The sequence below is a fragment of the Mirounga leonina genome, unplaced genomic scaffold (genome assembly GCF_011800145.1).
Source record: "Mirounga leonina isolate KUSES-001 unplaced genomic scaffold, KU_Mleo_1.0 Mir_125, whole genome shotgun sequence".
NCBI classification, from domain to species: domain Eukaryota; kingdom Metazoa; phylum Chordata; class Mammalia; order Carnivora; family Phocidae; genus Mirounga; species Mirounga leonina.
In genome coordinates, this window is record NW_023270305.1 from 59,822,314 (window position 1) to 59,846,997 (window position 24,684).

General features: G+C 35.5%; 1 long non-coding RNA gene across 1 annotated transcript in view; it reads right to left on the reverse strand.

Annotated features, from left to right (window-relative positions):
- Positions 1-630: 630 nt before the first annotated feature.
- The window catches only part of LOC118008142, a 98,396-nt gene continuing 74,342 nt past the window's right edge, over positions 631-24,684 (reverse strand). The window contains exon 2 of the long non-coding RNA XR_004678596.1: positions 631-2,395. This is a non-coding gene — a long non-coding RNA (uncharacterized LOC118008142). The remainder of the gene's footprint in view (positions 2,396-24,684) is intronic.

The window sequence follows — 24,684 nt, forward strand, 5'->3', positions numbered from 1 at the left end:
CAGAAAAATGAGAAAACTTTTCTGTAGGTTGCCACCCATAAAAACAAGGATAATACGTATTTGAGCACAGTGTACATTAGCATGTCAGAATGCAGCGGCTGTATTTTGTCTGTTATGACCAGCACCTTTCTAAGAATTTGATCAAGATTTATAGTTAACAGTCATCAATCTGCCAGGAGTTGTACAATGTATGGACCAATGGCCCAGAAGAAAGTAATTCCTGAAAATTTCTTTCCAAATCATATTTTTTGAAGTAGATGTAATCTGAATAATAAGAGTCAAATGATACTGGCAGATGACTAGAGTTGCATTCAGTCATCAAAAATTGGTCCAGGACACAATCATAGTGTATGACCAAAATGTCTCCCAGAATGATGCAGGTTTCTAGGCTTCCACTCAACCTTGCCAGGCTTCAAAACAGTTGTGACCTTGCACCTGTGGCTTCATCCTTTCAGGCAGCTGGTATAATTGTGCTAAGAGACAACTTCATTCTCTTTCTCCGAGTCTCTGTCAAGGCACGAATGTCATATGGATTTTCCCTCTCTGCGTAACATTCACTCTCAGCTACCATTTCTCCTGCTCTCTTTTTGACATTGATTTTAACCCAAACTTTTCCATTTTTGGAAAGAATGTTAGGTTCAGCCAGTGTGCTCGCCCCCACAGTAATACCAGTCTAGCAATTACCTTCTGTTCTGCCCACTCTCATCCAGACAGTTCAGGGTTGCCTAGGTATAGAACTAGCAGAGTATCCCAACCACTAGACAATACAGCTGTGTTTACTGACAACTCCAATTTTTCCACATGGGGCAAAGGCACAGTCCACCCCCTCAGGCCCTTTTCTGTCATAAAAGTTTAAATGTGTAGCTACAGTTTCTTGCTTAGGGGTCATACCTGCTTTTAGCACCCACAGTTGCAACCATAGTCTCAAGACCATTGAATAAAGTAGGAAAAAAAAAAAGAAAGTTAAGGTGATGTGGAGAAGAATTAGATAGTCTTCCCTCATAGTCTCTTCCCCAGATTCCCCCAAAAAGCAGGGGAATCCTCCCTTTGGGGTGAATTCCCTCTATTGGTCCCCCTCATACTGAGTGTGAGCACACATTTGCAAAGGCACGTAAGTCAGGACTTCATGCCTTTATATTCTCCCACTTTAGACAACAGATGTTTCAAGTGGCTGTCCGTTTTCTATCAAACTATTTCTTTGAAGATGATATGCATGTGATATGTCCATTTGATGTTATAACTCTTTGCACCTCATCGAATGCTATGAATTGTAAAAATGTATTTCTTCATCTGAAGCAATATAACTGGGTGGTCCAAATTGGTACCGTATCTTCTGTTCCAATTTTTTTATAGTATTGTGAGCATTTGCATTAACCATCGGGTATGCAAAACCTAGTCCAGAATGTGTCTATTCCTGTCAGAACCCATTTATACCATCCCAGGGCTACTGATAGTTGCTTGATATAATCTATTTACCAGCTATGTGTCAGGGCCCTGCCCCTGGGGAGTCTGCCCCATAGCCATCTGCATATTGTCTTTCTTGGTGGCAGACAGAACAAGTCTTGCTGGCATTTTTTGCCTTTGAGAGTGAAGCAGGAATATGTCCATCCTCATCCATCTCTGCATTGCTGCAGCTGCTCCATTTCCTCTTGTTTCATGAACCTGGCTGACCCCCTCCAGGAACTGCACCAGGATGTCCATTTGTTGGTGCCAATCAGCTTTTGATCCTGCAAAAGTGTTCTTCTGATGCACATTAATACATCCTACCTAATGCACCAAATAAATTCCTATGGTGATTTCCCTAGGTCCATGCCTCATACAGATATTCCTTTAACAACACAGTTTCCCATTTGTCATCTTCTTGAACATATGGCCAGGCCATTGGCAGGATACAAATTCATGAGTTTATATACATCTAAACATAACCAGCCCCTAAAAAGGAACTAAGCCATTGAAGGTGTTACCAATAGAGATGTTAAAAGGATTTAAGTTCCCTGGTTAACTTTCTATAAAAGACCAACTCTAAAAGCCCTTGTTGGCAGCCTTGTTGGGATCCTTCTCTGGGCTTCCTGAGAGCTTTTTCTGTATCTTCACTTAATAAACTTCTATCACTTTACCCCCAAATAAATAAATCAACACCTGGGTTCTTATTGTCATTCAGTTATTCCATCACTATAAGGAAAATGGCATGCAATTTAGCCCACAGAGTTGATTTGTTCTTACCTTCATCAGTCAGAGTTTCTATAGGAGTCAGAGTGCAGTGGCCTTTCAAACAGGGTGCTTGCAATGATTATCCATAAACCAAGCAGTTTTCTTTTGATCAGTTGCGATCTATTCACAGGGCACCTCTCATATGGCAGTATCAGGTGCCAACTAAGATGGTCTCAAATCAGTCCTAGAGGAAAAGAGGTTATCTGCTCGTGAATATGGTAAATACCTCCTTGTATTTCTCAAGTAGCATCTTCCTATGTAAACAATTTCCATTATATTATGGAACTCTTTTGGACACTGATTTACTTCTTAGAGTGTTTCTCTGACATTATTGAGGACATTATGGGTATTTTAGGTTTTAGGGTCAATTTTATGATCCTCAGTAATAGGGGAGTTTCCAGTAATGCCCAAGAGCAAGTCAATAATTGTCACTTAAGTGGCATATGCCATACTGCCACATCTAGAAATTTTCTGGTACAACTCCCAGCTATTGCTGCTGAGAGGCACTCATGGGATTTTGCCATAACCTTCAGTCTATGTAAAAGCAAGTTATAGATATTTTCAGAATTGTATCTGAGTGTGGACCATAAAAGTCCTAAAGTATTGATTAAGGCACTCCTTTTTTTAAATTCCGACATGCCTTAGTGTTATTCAGACTCCCATCAAATACTGCCTTTTCTCAGGCAGTTTTATGGATAGGAGCTAACAATATTCCTAGCTGTGGAATTTGTATCCTGCAAAATCCCAACAACCTGACAAAGTACTGTTTTTCTTGCTTAGTGTCAGAGGTAGGAAATACAGCAGCTTTTGGCTGCCCATGGAATATCATGGATGTCTCCTGCCTAGGTTATTCCCTAAGTAATTTCACCATTTAAGTGAGTCTTAAGATCTTTCCTGGATATATCAACCACACTTAGTCATGGGTGTCACCATTACATTTAAGCCTGTCCTAGCATGTTCTTCAGTTTATGATATTATAATCTCAAGATAGTGTATTACTACACTTGGTACCTGCCTTAAGTTCCAATCTCTTCTACCCAAATTGTGACAGTAAACTGGTGAATTCATTAGCCTCGTGGCAATGTAATAAAGGTAAATTGGGATGCTTCCCATATGGCAGCAACCTGGTTGGCTCTTTTATAAGATGAGAATAGAGCATAAAGCATTTGTAGGATCAGTCGTCAAGTTCCAGTCTTCTTTACCTTGTATTTTTTACACTTTTGAAACCGTACAAAGGACTGCTGATGCTAGATGAAGTACTACTTTATTCAAGCCTTGATAATCTACTCTTTGTCTTTATGAGTCATCTTCCTTTCTCATGGGTCACATAGGTTAACTGCCCAGAGGATTTGACAGTATCAGTACTCCAAATTCTAACTTGTCACTAATTACAGTGATAATTTATTTTTCTCCACCAGATATCTAATACTGTTCTCCAATTAACAACTGTGTGATATTCTGTAAATTTTCATTTAGCACGTCCAATTAATACTAGTTGAAGGACAAACTTATATAGCTTCTATTTTACAATATTAGATAGGATAAATATTTTCTTGTCAGATATAAATATTCATCTCAATAATACATTCAGATAAAAGAGACATAACCCCATCATATAAATTCTGCTCAAATATTTTAATTTTTATCCAAACTTGTACCTTAACCCATCAACTATTCCATGTCCATATCCTCCCATTATAATTGTGGCCCCTGTTAGGATTTCACCAATAAGTTTTAGAATCATGGTGTACAGGGGTTCCATGTCAAGGAGCTCCAGGAAAGTTTCCTTTCAAATCACTGTTCATTTTGTCCACACATGTGCTTATGGTCTTACGGCCCCAGCCAAGGGTCAAGCAAAGAAACTGGTCAAACTTCATCCTCTTTAGTTTACCAGACTATCACTTTCTGGTAATTCAAACTCAGGTTTCTCATTGTGATCTTTGCCCTTCTGTTTTTTTCTTTTTCTTTTTTTTAATTTCTCCAAATTAGGATAAATAGAACAGATTTACTTACAGCTCTTCAATTTTGGGGGACCAGGCCTGGATCCCATCTGTCTATCAAATCTCTGAAGACTTCTGTTTTGAACTCATCATTTATTCTTTCCACTCCTTAATAATGATTTAAAGACTTTCAACCTGTTGGGATGAATCTCTTGACCATTCTCTTTTTCATTCCCCATTCCCTTGTGAATCATTCTAATATTTTTTAGAATCTTTAAGTCTCATAGGGAAAGCTGAGACAATAAATCTGATATGGCTTTTTGGATCTTTACTTGATTTTTACAGCAGGTGACAAGGAATACCCATGCAAGGGCCCACTTAAAGCATTTACCATGACTTAGTAAAAGAGAATATTAAATGGATGAACATCCCAATAATCATAAAACCAGTGCAGCATGCCCTGAATATGCAGCATATTAGCCACTTTATTTGGGGAGTTCCACTTATCAATCAAAGGAAGGAAAGGACAATTCCATTTTTCAGTATAAACCAACTTTACAATGTCTTTTACTCAGTCCACCAGGCTAGCTGTTCCTTTAGGAAAAACCTGTTGTGTGTTTGAATAACATACAGCAGCCAGTTTTGATGGTTCAGTAGCAAAATATCAGTTCTGCATTAACACAAACATCCTCCTCCATTCCACAGCATTAAAAACCAAAAAGGTTGCTTTGAAGTTAGTTACTATCATAACTTACTTTAGTAAAGGTTCCTCAGGAAGCTGACTATATTAATCCACAAAATGAGAAAACTCTTTCATAATATATCCCCAGTTTCAGTAGTTTCTTGATTTTGCAAACACATAAACATGCACCTGCTACCTGGACTACCTTCTTGATGACCATAAATCATAGAAGTGCTATCTGTGTTTTTCAGAACACATTTTCCCATTGGAAACAGCCCTAAAGCAGGTGGTCATAGCTCAGACAGGCTAAAATTTGATGCCAAGACCTATTCCAACTCCATCCTTTACTTTCATTTTTTCTATTACAGAAAAAAAAAATTAACCAAGTATAGAATATTGGCTTGTTTCTCATTATATTATGTTTTTGTATATATCAAGTGAGCCAACTCCTCAGGTAATAGGTCTACCATTTCTAAATTCCATTGATAACTTTTACCTATGGTAACTGATCACAACACAACTGCTAACTCATACCACTATTTGGTAACCATCAAGGTATCAGGGATTTGTCATCCTCACCCCCGTCACCCTTCCTTTTTCCAAACAATGTTTTCATCATGTTTCAGTGAGTCTGTGTTATTCTAGTGAATTCTACTTCTGAAGCCAACTGTATCAGGGGGCCCCAAGACAACCTTCATGCTCAATGATTAGCTGGAACGACTCACGGGGCTCAGAAAAGTTGTCACAGTGATGGCTACAGTTTATTACAGTGAAAGCATACAACTGAAGTCAAGAAAAGAAAAAGGAACATGGGCAGATGCCAGGAGAAAACAGGCACAAGCTTCTAGATGTTTACTCTCAATAGAGTCTCATGGACACACTAAATTCTCCCAGCAAGGATATATAACAACACATTAAAAGTGTTACCAACTGAGAAGTTCAAATGAGCCTTGGAATCAAGAGTTTTTATTAGGCATTTGTGTGACCTAATTTAGATACTCAGACTTCAGACCCCTAGATCAAAAATAGGCATTCACCATAAATCATATTGTTGGCTTTAACTATCTGATCAAAACTGGTATGAAGTGGTCCAAAGCCTCAGGCATACAAAATACCTTTATCAGGCAGAATATTCCAAGGGCTCATTATTCATCTCCCAGGTATTAGTGAAGAGCTAACACTGAAGACATATTTTTCTTGGGAACAAGCATGGTTTCAGTAGCCCAGGACTGCTTTCCTACACAATAACCTTGACATTAAAAACAAGATACAGCATTGCACAGCACCAACTAGAAAGAGGTCCCTCACTGAGAAAGGAAAAGCAGGGTAAAACAACCAGCCTCCTCAGCCTTTCAGGGACCTGCACAAAGGTTTTATTTTGATTTCACCCCACTCAGACTGACAAAGCTAAGATGATAGAGATGTTTAGGAACAAAGAAAAAAGCGGAGACTACCAATAACACACACACAGTGGGAGTAATTGCAGCTCACAATGACCTGCTCCACAGATAAATCCAGCAGCTTTTGCCCCTAAAGAAGAAACCCATGGCCAGCACAAGTGCCATAGATCCCTTGCAAATTTCACCATCTTTTGTTTCATAGATATTCACAGTCACTGATGCCAGCGGCCTGAGTCCCTCCCTGTTTTCCCCACTTATCCACACCAGAGCGCCAAACTAGAGGGGCGCCTGTAGGGCTCATTCAGTTAAACATCTGCCTTTGGCTCAATTTGTGATCTCAGGGTGCTGGGATCCAGTTCTGAGACGGGCTCCCTGCTTAGGGGGAAGTCTGCTTCTCCCTCTGCCTGTCCACCCTACCCCATTTGTGCTATTTCTCTTTCTCTCTCTCTCTCTCTGAAATAAATAAATAAAATCTTAAAAAAAAAAACCCCACAAGCCTAGAACCCCAAAGCTGACTCCACCAGCATACACCCACTTAGGACTAGCCCCTCCAGCCACACATTTGCATGCTACCAGCCTGATGCCAGTCACCAGCCTCCCCTGCCAGGCCAATGCTCAGAGGGAGACTGTACAAACATGAGAGAGCACACCTGACAGCCAGGAACCACACAGTTGCTTATGGACCTGGATCAGGCACTGTTTTCTATTACTGACCAGCATCACCATACTCATCTGTAGCTATTCCCCTCCAACTATGCACAAATATATAGAAATTAAACAACACATTTCTGGACCACCAATGGGTCAAAGAAGAAATCAAAAGGAAACTCAGTAAATACTTCAAAACAGGGGTGCCTGACTGACTCAGTTGGTGGAACATGTAACTCTTGATCTCAAGGTTGTAAATTCAAGCCCCACACTAGGTGTAGAGATTACTTAAAAATAAAATCTTTTTAAAAAAATCTTGAAACAAACAAGAATAAGTTGAAACACAATATACCAAAACTTATGGGGTGGAAGAAAAGTAGTTCTAAGAGTTTATAGTGATAAACACCTAAACATTAAGGAAAAAGAAAAAAAAAAGCTCACATCAGATCAGAAGTAAATGAAATGGGGACCAAATGCTGTGAGACAGCACAGACATACAAAGGATCACTAAAGATGATTATGAATAATTATATGCAAAAAATTGGATAACCTAGATGAAATGGACAAATTTCTAGAGACATATGACCTACTGTGATTCAATTATGAAAAAATAGAAAATCTGAACTGATCAATAACAAGTAAGGAGATAGAATCAGTAGCCCAAATCCTCCCAACAATGAAGACCCCAGAACCAGATCACTTCACCAGTGAATTCTATCAAATTTTAAAGTAGAATTGATACCAATCCTTCTCAAACTTTTCCCAAAATATGAAGAAGAAAGAATACTGTCACACTCATTTTATGAGACTAGAATTACTCTGATAGCAACATCATATAAAAAAACTAGAAGAAAACTATAACTGATGAATATAATTACAAAAATCCTCAGCAAAAGATTAGCAAATCAAATTCACAGCACACTAAAATTGTCATACACCATGATCAAGTGAGATTTATCACTAGGGTGCAAGAATGGTTCAACATATACAAATCAATGAATGTGGTACATATTAGAATGAAAAATATATGATCTCTCAACTGATGGAGAAAATGCATTTGACAAAATATGACATTCTTTCATGATAAAAACACTCAATAGATTGGATATAAAAGGATCGTATTTCAACATAATAAAGGCCATATATGCCCTCATCTAACATCATGCTCAATAGTGAAAGGTTGAAATCTTTTCCTCTAAAATCAGAAACAAGACAAGGGTGCCCATTCTCACCACTACTATTCCACACAGTACTGGAAGTCCTAGCCAGAAACAATCAGGCAAGAAAAAGAAACAGAAGAAATCCAAATTGAAAAGGAAAAAATACAGTTATTTCTGTTCGCAGATTATAGGATCTTATATATAGAAAATCCTAAAGATACTGCCAAAAAATGTTAAGCTAGTCAATGAATTCAAAATTTTCAGAATACAACATGTATATGATCAGTTACTGCTCACAATCCCAATCACAGATCCTGTACCTGTGCTATAATAAAAGCACCTTTTTGCACTGAAAAAAAAAAAAAAAGAAAGGGAAGACAGGCAGATGACCAATAGGTGCATGAAAAGGTGCTTGACATTAATAATCTTCAGGGACATGCAAATCAAAACCACAATGAGATACCACCTCACACCTGTTAGAATGGCTCTTTGAAAGGACAAAAGATAGCAAGTATTGGCAAGGAGGTGGAGAAAAAGGAACTCTTGTGCACTGTTGGTGGGGATGTCAGTCCGTACTGGCAGTATGGAGAACAGTATGGAAGCTCCTTAAAAAATTAATTATAGGGGTGCCTGGGTGGCTCAGTCATTAAGTGTCTGCCTTCGGCTCAGGTCATGATCCCAGGGTCCCAGGATCGAGCCTGGAATTGGGCTCCTTGCTCAGCGGGAAGCCTGCTTCTCCCTCTCCCTCTACCCCTGCTTGTGTTCCCTCTCTCGCTGTCTCTTTCTCTCTGTCAAATAAATAAATAAAATCTTAAAAAAAATTAATTATAGAACTACTATATGATCCAGCAATACCACTTTTGAATATATACCCAAAGGAAATGAAAATAGGGTATTGAAGAAATATTTTACACTCTCATGTTCTTTGTAGTATTATTCACCATAGCCAAGACACTGAAACAACCTAAATACCTGTCAATATATGAATGGATAAAGAGAATGTGATATATATATATCATACATACATATGAGTATGTGTTATAGATTTATAGATATGTGATATATTTAACACATATGTTACTAATACATGTCTCAATATGTATCATATATATCATATAATATGAATATATACTATCACATATATATGAATATTATTTAGTTATAAAAACGAAGGAACTCCTTCCATTTGCAAAAGCATGGATGGACTTTGAGACTATTACGCTAAATGAATTAAGTCAGACAAAGAAAGAAAAATACTATATGATATTACTTATATATGGATCTAAAATTCAAGACTCACAGAAACAGAGAGTAGAATGTTGGTTACCCAAGAGTAGGGGGTAGGAAATAGGGAGGTACTGGTCAGAATATAAATTTTCAGTTACAAGATGAAAAGTTCTGGAGATTTAGTGTATAGTATGGTGACTATATTTAATAATACTTTACCATATACTTGAAAGTGCTGAGAGAGTAGATCTTAAATATTCTTACCACACACACCTACACACACACACACAAAATTGGTAATTATGTGATAGGATGGAGGTGTTGGCTGACACTATAGTGGTAATTATTTAACAATATATAAGTGCACAAAATCAACATATTTTACATCTTAAACTTACAATGTTATATGTCAAATAAATCTCAATAAAACTGAAAAAATAAATAAAATAAAAAAGGATAAAAGTTATAAAATTAGAAAACTACAGGTCAATCTCATTCATACATTTAGATGCAGAAATCCTATATATATTAATAGAAAACTAAATTCAGTGATCAACAAAGCCATAATATATAATGACCAAGTTAGTCTTATTTTTTAAATAAGAGAAAAATCAAATGAAAATATCAACAGATGCAGAAAAGGCACTAAAAACCTTTTAAAAGGAATCCATGCAAAATTTATATCAATCTGTAAATACAAGAAAATTTCCCTAAGAATGGATAGCTCAATAAAACCTAAAGCAGATAGATTATTCTCTTTTAAGTAGAAAAAAGCCTGAATATTCACTCTTACCCTTGGACTTAACATTGTAAGAAATAAAATAAAATAAAGAATGATTAGAGAATAAATAATAAATTATTTTAGTCACAGATATAATTATATATTGATAAACCCAAAAGAATAATAACAAAGTTTAGTAAGTTTTCTAGATATAAAAATCTAAATACAAAGTTAACTGAATTTATATTGACAGAATATATGATTTAAAAAGTGGTACTAGTTCCAATAGCAAGCAGATTAAAAAGATCACAAAACATGTAAGAATGTTAAAGAGAAAATTTTAAATCACATATATAAAAACTTACAAAATTCCTAAATAAATGGTTATGTAATCAATTTTTATTGGTAAAAATGTATAGTATGTTTAATTATCAGTTTTCTCTAACTTGATTCATATCATTTAATGTGATCAAAATCTCAGAAGTATAAATTTATGGCAGTTTACAATTTTTATGGCCTCACTAGATACCAAGGTTTTTTTCTAAAGCTATAGTAATTAGAATAGTTTGGTATTTCCTCAGTAAAAATGAAAAGAATGATGGCATAGAATGGAGAATCAGTTATACATTCACATGGGCACAGAAACTTGGTCTATGACAGAACTGGTATTATATTTTAGTTGGTAAGAGAGGCTACACAATAAATAATATTGGAAATATTATCCCTACTTGATTATGCAACCAAAATCAATTTCAGTTTTCTAAAAGATCTAAATGTGAGTCATTAAAGAACAAACATTTCTGAAAATAATATAAGTGCATGTATCCATCAGATTTTCCAAAGGGGGAAAAAAAAAACCAGAAGCAATAGATGAAAGAGAAAGAGAGAAAGAGAAATTAATTTTAAGGAATTGACTCAGGTGATTGTGGGAACTGGCAAATCTGAATTCCAGAGCAGTTCTTCAGGCTGGAAACTCATGCAGGAATTAAAGCAGTAGTCTTCAGGCAGAGTTTTTTCTTCAGGAAACCCCAGTTTTCAAATTTCAATTATTTGGATGAAGCCCACTTCAACTGATTGGATGAAGCCCACCTTGATTATTCAAGGGCAACCTCCTTCACTTAAATTCGACTGATTATAGATCTTAGCCATATCTAGAACATACCTTCATAGCACCACCTAGATTAGTGTTTAAGTAACTGAGTTCTGTAGCCTGACGAAGTTGACACATAATAAAACTATCACAGCACATATTTGAGAGACTTGAGAATAAAAAAGAAATTTTACAAGACACAAAACGACACAGAAACATAATAAAAGTAAGGATTAACAAACTTGACTGCTCAAAATCAAGAATTTCAAATCATCAATATACATATAAGGAAAGTGAAAATATATTGCAACATATATGACTGACAAATATTTAGTATCAAAAGTATAAAAAGAACTTCTGTAAATCAAGAGGACAAAGACAAGCATCACAACAGCATATATACAGAAAATTATGAACAGATCAAACATATAAAAGAAAAACAAGTAACTAATAAACATATAGAAAGTTATTAAACCTCACTGGTAATCAGGAAAATAGACATTAAAGTTTTCAAATAGACAATATTTAATATCTACTGCATGGGTAAAAATTAAATTGTTTGATAATACCAAATTCAAAATTATGTAGATCAAAACCCATTATAGAATTTTGGGAGGAGGCGCACCTGGGTGGCTCAGATAGTTAAGTATCTGCCTTCAGCTCAGGTCATGATCCAAAGATCCTGGGATCGAGCCCTGCTTTGGGCTCCCTGCTCAGTGGGGAGTCTGCTTCTCTCTCTCCCTCTGCCCACCACTGCCCCCTGCCCCACCATGGCTCATGCTCTCTCTCTCTCAAATAAATAAATAAGATCTTAAAAATAAAAAAAGAATGTTGGGTGGAGTGTAGCCAATATGAAGAACAATTTGGCATATTTAGTCAACTGAAATGAATTAATTCAGAAATTTTACTTCCATTGATGTACATCAGAGAAAACTCTTCCCTTTATGCACCAGAAGATGCATCCAAGAATTTTCAGAACAACATTATTTTGTAATAGGGAAAAAAAAAAAGGAAATAACCCAAATGTCCTTGGACAGAAGCTTGGGCTATAAATAGCTATATATTCATAGACTAGAATATTCTACCCTGACATTGAACAACCTATGGAAATGCACATGGATGAACCTTAGAAACTCATTATCAATAATTTAAAAAGCAATCTTCAGAGCAATACACAATCTTATGTGACATTCATAAGCATTTAAAGCTGAATGTAAAATTGTAAAGATGAGCAGAAGAATTATATAAATACAATTGAGAACATAATAATTTACGGGCAGAGAAAGGAGGATCAGGTTGCAAAAGGAGGAATCAAAGAATTTCAAGTGTTTTGATAATGTTTAATTTCTTAAACTGAGCATTAAAATGCTACTATTGGTTATATTTTTGTTTTAAACTACATATGTTATAAATATTATTTGGTATATATTTAATATTAAAAGAAATTTTTATGCCTGGAATCCTTCAAAGTTGTAATGTTTAAATAACTGTAGGGCTTAAAAAACAATGTTAGTCCTCACCTGCCAATACCCTTTTCAAAAAGCAGTATCGGTGACTAAATATAAGCTTTTAAGAAAATATCTAAAGAGGCTTCTAAGTTGCTCAAGATCATCTTCTTCCTTCTGAGTTCTCCTAATTCTTCACTTTTTCTCTACCTCCTACGTATTTCTCCTTTTTTACTTGAGCAAGTGGAAATTATTCCAAAAGTCCACACTTTATAAGTTCACAGTGTAAAGTTGAGCCACTACTTTATATTCTGTAAGAGGTGTCTTAGTCCTACAGCTTGGGTACCTCTTTATTAACTGGTTTAGCATAGTGTTGTTTTCTGCTTAATATTTGACAATAAAATGAAGAATTCTTTAGTTTGAATTCAGACCCTTCCAATTTGTCCATTGAAAAAGTCCTGTAATATCATTACTATTGAGATTTATATTATTCTCCCAACAACACTCAATTGAAAATAAGAAGTTATGGTATATTTTGAATGCCCCCACCCCTTTAGGTCATATTTTGATACTAACAATCCCCGTGTAACTAAACAGGAAAGCCGTGAAGATCAATATATGACTTAAGGTTTTTTGTTCTGTTTTGTTTTCCTTCATATCTTCTTATTTCTTTGACCTTTAGAAGACTTGCAATGGTGAATTTAGTTTTCAAAAAATGATTAAATACTCACAAGGTACTTCTGCTGCTGTTGTTTCTGGCCAGATCAATCTTAGATGTTTTATATTTGGGTTGATGAACACATAGCCTTTAGAACTATTTTCCCCCCACCCAATAGTGTTAGGCTTTCAGCTAGTAAGTTATCAGGGCTAGGATAAATAAATATTTTCTCCATAAATGAGCAAAAAAAGAATGTTTTAAAAGAGAATGCCCAGAAGTTTCTGTTTTGAAGAGCTATGAAAAAAATAGAGATCAATATAGGCATAACTCAGGTTCAGTTTCAGACCACTACAATAAAGTGAGTATTGCAATAAAATGAGTCTAATAAAGTTTTTGGTTTCCCAGTGCATATAAAAGTTATGTTTATATTTAACATCATCTATTAATGTACAATAGCATTATATCTAGAGAATAATACTTTTATTTTTTTAACTTTTTTTTGCATTTTTTAATTTTATTATGTTATGTTAATCACCATACATTACATCATTAGTTTTTGATGTAGTGTTCCATGATTCATTGTTTGCATATAACACCCAGTGCTCCATTCAATACGTGCCCTCCTTAATACCCATCACCAGGCTAACCCATCCCCCCACTCCCCTCCCCTCTAGAACCCTCAGTTTGTTTCTCAGGGTCCATAGTCTCTCATAGTTCATCTCCCCCTCCAATTTCCCCCCCTTCATTTTTCCCTTCCTACTATCTTCTTTTTTTTTTTTTAACATATGATGTATTATTTGTTTCAGAGGTACAGGTATGTGATTCAACAGTCTTACACTTTAATCGAATACTTTAATTAAAAAATGCTCTATTGCTAAAAAATGCTAACCATCATCTGAGTTTTCAGGAGGTTGTAATCTTTTTTGCTTGTGGAGGGTATTGGCTCAATGCTGACGGCTGCTAACTAATCAGAGTGGTGGTTGCTGAAGTTTGGGATGCCTGTGGCAATTTCTCAAAACAAGAAAACAATGAAGTTTGCTGCATTGATAACTCTTCCTTTCATTAGAACACTTAAAGGTGATTGCAGGGTTTTAATTGGCCTAATTTCAATACTACATATCTGTAATAAATAAAAGGTGCCATTTCTATGCTTAATTTATGTGTTAGCCATATATCTTTGACAAATATTATGTCATATTTCTTCCTTCCTAGCTCTAAAAAGCAAAAAGTAGGTCCATTTAAACCACAGAAAGAAAGGCATTTATCTTATTATTCTTTAATTAAAATTAAAGAATTAATTAAATTAATTAAAAAATTACCTTTGTAAAGTCTAAAATGAGTTTATATTTTCCTTACTGCCCATTAGCAGGTTACTAATCGTAATTAGAAACTTTTTGGCACACTTTAAAACATGATAAAAATCATTGTATATTAAATGAATTGCAGATTAACATATGAAAACCAAAAGACACCATTACTAAAACATAAGTAAGTTGTCCAAAGGTCAAAGCCAACATATAGTCACACAATGATTCTAAAATTCAGTTTATTAAACATTTTTCTGAGATTTAAAAAATAGATGATAACATTGGGTCAGCATATTTACATTCCATTTATGATAAGAAGCAAATGACTGCAGCAATGTAGATATATGGTCTACGTCCCTGAAAGTCTTGGGAAAAAATTTCAGAAGTGCCTGGTATGGTAGGCAGAATCATGGCCTCTCAAAAACATCCATGTCCTAATTACTGGAACATGTGAATATGCTATTATACATGTCAAAAGTGACTTTGCAGCTATGATTAAACTAAGCATCTTGAGATCAAGAGATTATTCTGAATTATCTGGGTGGGCTCAGTATAATCATAAAGGTCCACATAAGTGAAAGAGGGAGGTTGGCAAGTCAGAGGAGGAAATGTAACAGAAGCAGAGGTTAGACAAAGAGAAAGACAGATATAACCATCTGACAATACTAGCTGCTGGCTTTGAAGATGGAAGATGGGGTCATGAGCCAAGGAATGCAGATAGCCTCAAGCAACTGGAAAAAGCAAGGGGAAAAGATTCTTCTCCAGAGCCTTCAGAAGAAATGCAGCCAACCCAACACCTTGATTTTAGCCCAGTGAAAGCCATTTCAGACTCCTGACCTCCAGAACTGCAGGAGAACAAATGTGTATGTTTTAAAGCTATTAAGTTTGTGGTTATTTGTTACAGCAACAATAGGAAACCATTAGAACTAATGTGACATAGATGTTTATGTGGCAAGTTGTCTATGAGAGACAAAATAGCTTAGACAAATGTTCAGGATTCTTCTTATCATCATGGCTTTATTATTCAAATTATCTTTACTCTTTTAATGTTTATATGTTATGCTGACACACTGTTATCAACCAATGATAAATCAAGTAGACAGAAATAAATTTGGCCACGGAGAATTGAAATAACATAATTGAGAAGTTAAAATTAAGATATTACATCTAGATCTAGAATTCTGTAGCCTGAAAACAAAGCACATGCCTTTCTTTCTCCTTAGCACACACAGAAGAATTAGAAAATTTGCCATATTTTATGCAGCAAATAAATTTTGATGATGAAAAGCAAACTACACAGACCACATTCTGTCCAAAATGTACAAAACTATAAATTGATAAGAGAGTTCACTTTTCAAAACCCAATCAACCAGATATTTAAAAAATACTATGTTTTGTACATTATGCTTGTAGATAGTCAAGTTGGTTCAGTAGAAAAGTTAGTATATTTTAGCCTGCTTTTTCCCAGACAGATCTCCTCTCCTAATTAATGATCACATCAAAGTAAAATTACAGAACAGTAAAATCTATAAGATGTAGCCCAAGTTATATGTAATTGAAAGTTGTATTCAGATAAAATTTCTTGTTCTCTCTAAATTTGAGTGATGAAAAGGCAGAAAATACACTAAACATTCAACTCAAAATATTATAAAAAACTGCCTTGGACTCAATACTCTCTTTGTCAGGTATTGCACTAAGTTTTGAGGTTTCCTTGTACCCTGCATATGCCTTTACTAAATTGTCCTTGAATTATCTTAATTTTTGTGTGCCTATGTGTTGTGCTGACATAGAATTGAAGGTAAAGTCAGTTGATATTCATATTTACTTTTGTCATTGCTATTTGTGATGGTTATTTTACGTGTCAACTTAACTGGGCTACAGAGTGCCCAGATATTTGGTCAAATATTATTCTGGGTATGTCTAAGAGAGTTTCTGGATGAGACTGACATTTGTATAGGGAGACTGAGTAAAGCAGATTGTTCTCTTTTTTTTTTTTTTTAAAGATTTTATTTATTTTTTAGAGAGCGAGCGAGAGAGAAACAGCATGAGAGGGGAGAGGGTCAGAGGGAGAAGCAGGCTCCCCGCTGAGCCGGGAGCCCGATGTGGGACTCGATCCCAGGACCCTGGGATCATGACCTGAGCTGAAGGCAGACACTTAACCGTCTGAGCCACCCAGGCGCCCGCAGACTGTTCTCTTTAATGTGAGTGGGCCTCAGCCAAACAATTGAAGACCTGAATAGAGCAGAAAGGCTGAGGGAGCTCCTCCCGCCTGTTTGAACTGGGACATCAATCTTTTCCTGCATTCAGACTCAAGCTGAAAATTCAGCTGCTCTTGGGGTCTTGAGCCTGCTGGTTTTCAGACTGGAAATCACATCATCAGCTCTCCTGGTTTTTAGGCCTTTAGATTTGGACTAGAACTACACCATTGACTGACGGGGTCTCCATCCGATCTGGAGTTCACAGTTATTAGATACAGTAAATGCCCTCATTTTTTAAAGTTAGGCTGAGTTGGATTTCTTTCACAACAGACTTATAACTAAAAAGCCTCTCCCAGTAGAGGGCCTAGTCTGGCTATTTACAAACTCTACACAGCAGGATAACCACTTGTCCATTAACCCTTTTAAAATATTGATGTGGATTAAAGTGAATACGGGGAAGGTAAAATTCACTTCAGCTCCCACAGGTTTGTCTTGTTTTCCTGGGGAATGAATTATATGACAAAACCAGGTCAGCAAGGTTTATGATTGGTGGAAATATAAACAGAAGGAATTGAAAGGGAGTTTAATTTTATTTTTCTTGAAATCCGATGTTACTAGCAATGGGCATAAGTCACATAATCAATTATTACTATTTGCATTTTAGTTCTTTTTCTAACGGTGTTATCATTGCTAGATCCATCTTCAGAAATGAGATTTACAATTCAGAATACCTAAGAGATTTCCTCGTTTTGATTCTGCTAGAGCTATAGAGGGGAAAAAAGATTTTAATTATTTTGATCTAATGAGACTACAAGAGTTCCTTGCATATATAGCTTTTCTCCAGCCATTTTCAAAATGAAATAAAATAGTCTTTGAACCCTATCCTCTTATTAATCACTTCCATTTTACATATTTTTGCAAACTCTGTTGTGGCTACTTACAGAAAGGTATCTCATTAGTCCTTGAACAAATCTAAGGAAATAATAACCTAATGGACACTGTACTATAAAAACAACTTCATGTCGTACTACAATGGAAATATCAATAAACAGGTTCTAAACAAGGTTGACTGTAGAAGGGACAGAAAGAAGAGAGAAATCACCTTGTCGCTTAGTCATTTTGAAGTCAGCTGGATGTGAAATCAATGGTCAACAAAGAATATGACAAGTGCCCAGAACGTTGATCAAATCAATCAATCTAAAGATTTACTCCTTTCATGCAACAAAGTCAACAAAATTTAAATGAGAATTTAATAGAAAATAGACTTATTACTAAAAATTACTCTATTTGTAGTTCATTTACAAAGGCTGGGGAATAAGATAACTGGGTAATAAGATACACCAATTTACATTTGAGAAAAACTTCTCAAGTTTTCAAATGGACATGGTTCATTTTGAGAATGGAAAGAGAATTTTAAAATGTTGAAAAGTATTGAAACTTTCAAAATGTTGCAGATATTGTGCCTAATAATAAAATAGCCAAATCTGTAAAAGAGAACAGCTCTTCTAAAAATAGGAATTGATATAAACATGTAAGATTATATATATTTAATATGACAGCTATTAGGTTAAAAGACAGAGGCATCAAAGTATATATAAGAAATCAGCCTATCTGCCTTTAGACTCACCTTTTTTACCTATGGATTATTAGGTAAATCTCACTTTAGTAAAAGAGAAAATATGCACACACAAACATTAAACTAAATGTTTACAAATTGCAGACGAGACTATTTAAAGTGATTTAGTACCCTGATTGGAATAGTTTTTCAGAAGACAAAAGCTAATGTATAATGTATAATGTTTTTCAAAAGGCAAAAGCTATTGTCTCCCTCAGGAATTAGCGTCCATATGACTAGAGCTGGTATATCAGTACCCCAATTTTTTTAGCCCTTGGCCAGGATAACTCACAGTGCCCAAGTGTTTGGATAACATACCCTATATTGACTGCCTTCCCTCCCACCTCACTTTCCCACATCCAAGAATATTTTAGTACCCTTCCCAATAAACTGCTTGAGCACAAATCTTTATTTCAGTGTCTGATTTTAGAGAATCCAAAGTAAGGTGTATGATAACAATTCTTATTGTTTTGAAATTATGTTAACGTTTTATAATTCTCTAGATGTTCACAAACTACATTTTTTTCTAATTTTTATTGCACTCCATTTTTAAATTGCAAAACCAATAAATGTGTGCTTTATAAGTTAAAAATATTGGAAAAAGTTTAGTTTCATCTCCATTTTTTTTTATTTTAAAGATTTTATTTATTCATTTGAGACACAGAGATACAGAGAGAGAGAGCATGAGCAGTGGGAGAGGCAGAGGGAGAGGGAGAAGCAGGCTTCCCGTGGAGCAGGGAGCCTAATGTGGGCCTCGATCCCAGGACAGGACCCTGGGATCATGACCTGAGCCGAAGGCAGACGCTTAACCATCTGAGCCACCCAGGCGCCTCTCATCTCCATTTTTATTCCTGCCTCATTTAGGTAACCCTATTTCTCCAAGGTGTAGTATATAACCTTCCACAATTTATTCGATGCTCATAAAGACATACATAATGCGGGATTTCTCTTTTTCCAGATTTACTGAGACATTATTGTCATTAACATAAGTTTAAAGTGTACAACACAATGATATGATACACATTATACTGTGAAATGTTCACCACAATAAGGTTACATAATATATCCACTGGCTCAAATACTTACCATTTTTTGTGTGTGGTGAGTTTTACAATTTACTTTCTTAACTTTTATGTAATACTGTATTGTTAACTAATCACCTTGCTGTACATTAGATCCCCAGAAATTATTCATGTTATAGATGGAAGTTTGTACCTTTTGACCAATATCTCCACATTTCCCCCACTCTCCCCAGCCCCTGGCAACCAGCATACTAATATTTATTTCCAAACTTCAGCTTTTTTAGATTCCACATACAAATGAAAACACAATATTTATCTTTCTCTGTCCAAATTATTTTACTTGGCATTATGTCTTAGAGGTCCAGCCATATTTTCACAAAAGACAGGATTTCCTTCTTTCATATGGATGAATGACATTCTGTTATAACACATTTTCTTTATCCATTTATCCACTGACAGACACTGAGCTTTTTTCCATGTCTTGGTTAATGTGAATAATGCTCCTATGAACATGGGGGTGTAGATATCATGTCAAGACAGTGATTTTGATTCCTTTGGATACATACCCAGACGTGAGATTGCTGGATCAAATGGTAGCTCTAGTTTTTAGAGGAGACTTCATACTGTTTCCATAGGGGCTACACCAATTTACATTCCTGTTAACAGGGCATGAGTCTTCCCTTTTCTCCACTCTTTGCCAACACTTGTTATTTCTCCTCTTTTTGATAATAGCCCTTCTAACAGGTGTGAAGTGGTATCTGACTGTGATTTTGATGTGCTTCTCCCTGATGATTAGTGATGTTGAGAACCTTTCATGTACCTGCTGGTCATTTGCATGTCTTCTTCTGAAAAATGTCAATTCAAGTCTTTTACTCATTTTTGAATTGTACTTTTTTTCTGAGTTATATGAGCTCCTTATATATTTTGGATATTAACCCCTTATGAAAAGATGGTTTGCAGATATTTTTCTCTCATTCTGTAGGTTACCTTTTCATTTTGGTGAATGTTTATTTTACTATGCAGAAGCTTTGTAGTTAAATATAGTCCCAATTATTTATGTTTGCTTTTGTTATTTGTGCTTCTAATGTCATATCCAAAAAAATTGTTGCTAAGATCAATGTCAAGAAGATTTTAAACTATTTTTTTCTATTAGGTTTACAGTTTTGGATCTTCCTCTTCCATTTTTGTCTTCAAGCCATTTTGATTAAATTTCTGTGAGTGGTGTTATTAGGGGTTCAAGTTCATTTTTTTGCATGTGGATATCCAGTTTTCCCAACACCTTAACTGGAGAGACTATTTTTTCCTCATTGGGTATCATGGCTCCCTTGTCAAATATTTAACCATACATGCATGAGTTTGTTTCTGGAACTTGATTCTGTTCCATTGGTTTGTGTTTGTTTTTATGCCAGTACCATTTTGATTTAATTACTCTAGCTGTGTAGTATGATTTGAGATTAGGAAGTAATGCTTCCAACTTTGCTCTTCTTTCTTGAGATGGCTTCAGCTATTTGGGGTCTCTTGTGGTTCCATACAAATTTTAGGTGTTTTTTTTTCTATTTCTGTAAAAAATGCCATTGGAGTTTTGATAGGATTGCATTGAATGTATAGATGGCTTTGGGTAGCATAGTCATATTAACAATATTAATTCTTCCAACCCATGAACATTTTTCCAGTTATCTTTGCATCTTCTTCAATTTCCTTCACCAGTGTCTTATATTTTCCAATGTGCAGATCTTTCGGATCTTTGGTGGAATTTATTCCTAAGTATATTTTGTTTTTGATGCTACAGCGAAGGGGATTTTTTCCCAGATATTTTGTTATTAGTATATAGAAACATAACTGATTTCTGTATATTGATTTTGTATCTTGCAACTTTACCAAACTCATTGATTAGATCTAACAGGTTTTTTTGGTGAAGTTTTATGGATTTTCTTTTCTTTTCTTTTTTTAACATTTTATTTAAATTTGAGAGAGAGAGAGAGAGACCACAAGCAGAGGGAGCGGCAGAGGGAGAGGGAGAAGAAGACAATCCGCTGAGCAGGGGGCCCGACGTGGGGCTCGATGGCAAGACCCTGGGATCATGACCTGAGCCAAAGGCAGATGCTTAACTGACTGAGCCATCCAGACACCCCATGAAGTCTTTAGGATTTTCTATATATAAAATCATATCATCTGCAAACAGAGAAAATTTTACTTCTACTTTTCTAATTTGAATGCATTTTGTTTCTTTTTCTTGTGTGATTGCTCTAGTTAGTACTTCCAGTACTATGTTGGATAGGAGTGGTGAGAGTGGACACCTTCTCATGTGCTTGATTTTAGAAAAAAGGTTTTAACCTATCACCACTGAATATGATGTTAGCTGTAGGTTTTTCATATTTGGCCTTTATTATGTTGAGGTACATTCTTTTTTTTTTAAGATTTTATTTATTTATTTGACAGAGAGAGACACAGTGAGAGAGGGAACACAGCAGGGGGAGTGGGGGAGGGAGAAGCAGGCCTCCAGCAGAGCAGGGAGCCCAAAGCAGGACGTGGGATCATGACCTGAGCCGAAGGCAGACACTTAATCACTGAGCCACCCAGGCGCCCCTCGAGGTCCATTCTTTCTATATTGGATTTGTTGAGTTTTAATCATGAAAGGACATTAAATTTTAATGATTTTCTGCAACTATTGAAATAATCATTTTTATCTTTTATTCTATTAATGTGGTACATCACATTTACTGATTTGCATATGTTGAACCAGTCTTGCATCCCAGAGATAAATCCGACTTGATCATCGTAGAGGATATTTTAAAATATGGTATTAAATCTAATTTGTGTTAGAAAGTGGAGGAGGGTCAGTAATGTATCCTCCAGACTGAGAACAAAAAAATAAACAAGCCACTCTACACCATTTACACAGAATTTTATTCAGGGTAACTTACTGACAGGGGTTAATTGAGTGGACAGGCAATTCAGGTGGTATGCAGCCTCTATTCTCTGCCCTTTCTCTACACCTATTCAGACCTTAACTTCTAGTTTTTATGGATCGAGGGGCATGGTAGTGAGGTCACAGGGTAGTTAGCTAAAATGGCACCATCTTTAGGGAAGATCAGAACAAGCCCTCACACATTTTAGTCAGGGTCCACATTAACCTCCAGGAGGTCTGGGACACAAAGCACCAAGGGAGTTCTCTGTGGGCATGAACAAGATGGACAGCTAAAGATGGAGTCAGTTTTGCCAGCACTCCTACAGTTTGCTAATAATTTGTTGAGAATTTTTACATCTATATTAATCAAGGATACTAGTCTATAGTTTTCTTTCTTTCCTTCTCTGGCTTTGGAATGAGAGTAAGGGCTGGTCTCATGAGACTGAGAATCTTCCCTCTTCAATTTTTTGGAAGACCATGAGAAGGATTGGTGTTCGCTCTTTTAAAACGTTTGGTAAAATTTACTGTGAAACCATCTGGTCCTGAGCTTTTCTTTGTTGAGAGGATTTTGATTACTGAATTAGCAGATGCTGGGATAATCTGGGGGTCTGGGTTCACAGGAGTCTTCAGGGAGCCACCTAGGGCTACGAGAGTATGTCTGGTGCTAGGATAAGCTGGCTCTGGGGTCTGCCGTGAAGTCAGGTGATGACTTAACTGTCCTTCTTCCATGAGGTGGAGATCTTACTTTCCACTATGATGCCTGGGCTTGGGGAAGGGGTGATGAGTGTAATGTGTATCTATCCTCCTACCCTCATCAATGAATCTTTTCTTATGCTTTACCCAGGTGCTGTACTCCCTTACTTGGAATCCTTAGCTCTTGTGAAGGATTTTCCATTTTCATACATGGAATGTTGTTCAAAGTGATGATTCTAGGGAGAAGAAGAGCACTAGAAATTCCTATGCCAACACTTTGCTCTCTCTCCTTTTTAAAATGCTTGCTTTCTTCTTTTTATTCCTTCATTAATGTGTAAAAAATAAGCCTCGCATTGAATTTTAATTCAGTTTTTTTTACTGTATTGCAGTTATTCTTCTTCTTCCAAGAATTATCAGTTTATAACCCTTATCCATTATCTATTGAATTCTTAAAAGTGTTTTATACTATTCTGTAGAGATTCTTCTATACTATTTATTTCCATGAGTTAGAATGAAATATGTTTTATATGATATTTAAATTGACTATGTAGTTGTGATCAAAATAATACGGTGTTAAAAAAAGAGTATAGAGAGTTCATAAAGAATATATACACATATATATGTGTAGATAAATGTGTAGATAGGTAGGCCCAGATGCACAGAAAAAATTAATATATGATAAAAGTGATATTTCATATCCAAGAGGAAAGATGGTGTATTTAATGTATCACTGGTATAATGAATAATCTCTAAGAAAATAAATTTAGACCTTTGTCTCACATCACAGAAATACACATTCGGTCAAGAAAGAAAAAAGAAGACAAGAAATAGGAAAGGAAAAGAAAAAAATCTTCAGTTCTCTAACTCAGATTTCTTATCAGAAAAATAGGAATATATAAACTCTTACAGTAAAGGTGAAATAATGAATAGGAAAGCTTTTATCAGAAAAACAGAATAAAGTCATCTATAAATGCAAAACAGAAATACTAAGTTTTAATGAATGAGATGCTCCATTTCGTGAATGTTTTGCAGCTAGAGCTATCTATTCACTGGTAAGGCATAGGCCACTATACTTCATTTAAGTCCAGACTATAAATGCTTCTCTCAAAAAAAAAAGAAAAGAAAAAGAGAGAGAGTATTTACAATAAAGGAGAGAAAAAGTTGTTATACCTTTGTGATAATAATGCAGATTGAATATTCACGTAAAAGGAATATGAATGTGAAATTTCTCCAGCAGGTTGTAAGATATTAGTAAAGCAGAGGAAATTTGCTTTCTTCTCATTAAATCAAAGAGAAATTACTCATCTCCATGAATGCAAATGAAAGCTTTCCAAATAGTGTGGTCATAACACGGTAATTAAATGCCTAGTGCCAGCCAGATTCCTTCATTTTTCTAAATTATAATAATTACAATTGACCATTACTGATAATTATAGTGATCAGAGTCAAATTCCAATTTTTCATTCTCTCTTCTGTAATAAATGTGTAACTTCCTTCCAGTAAGACTCACCAAGTTTTCTTTTTCCTTACCCAAATCCTTTATGATCTTTTACCCCATCCCCACACAAAACAACTCTCTCTTCATCCTTTCCTTCATTTTTATTCACCTCATAATATTGTTTTTTTTGTTTTTAATTTCCCTCAGGGACTAATCAGGAAGTATGTGGCTATATAAGCATTGTATCAAGGTAAAATTAAAAGATTAAATATATAAACTATTATTTCAAAAAAGGTTCTGTGTATTCTAAGTGTCTGAATC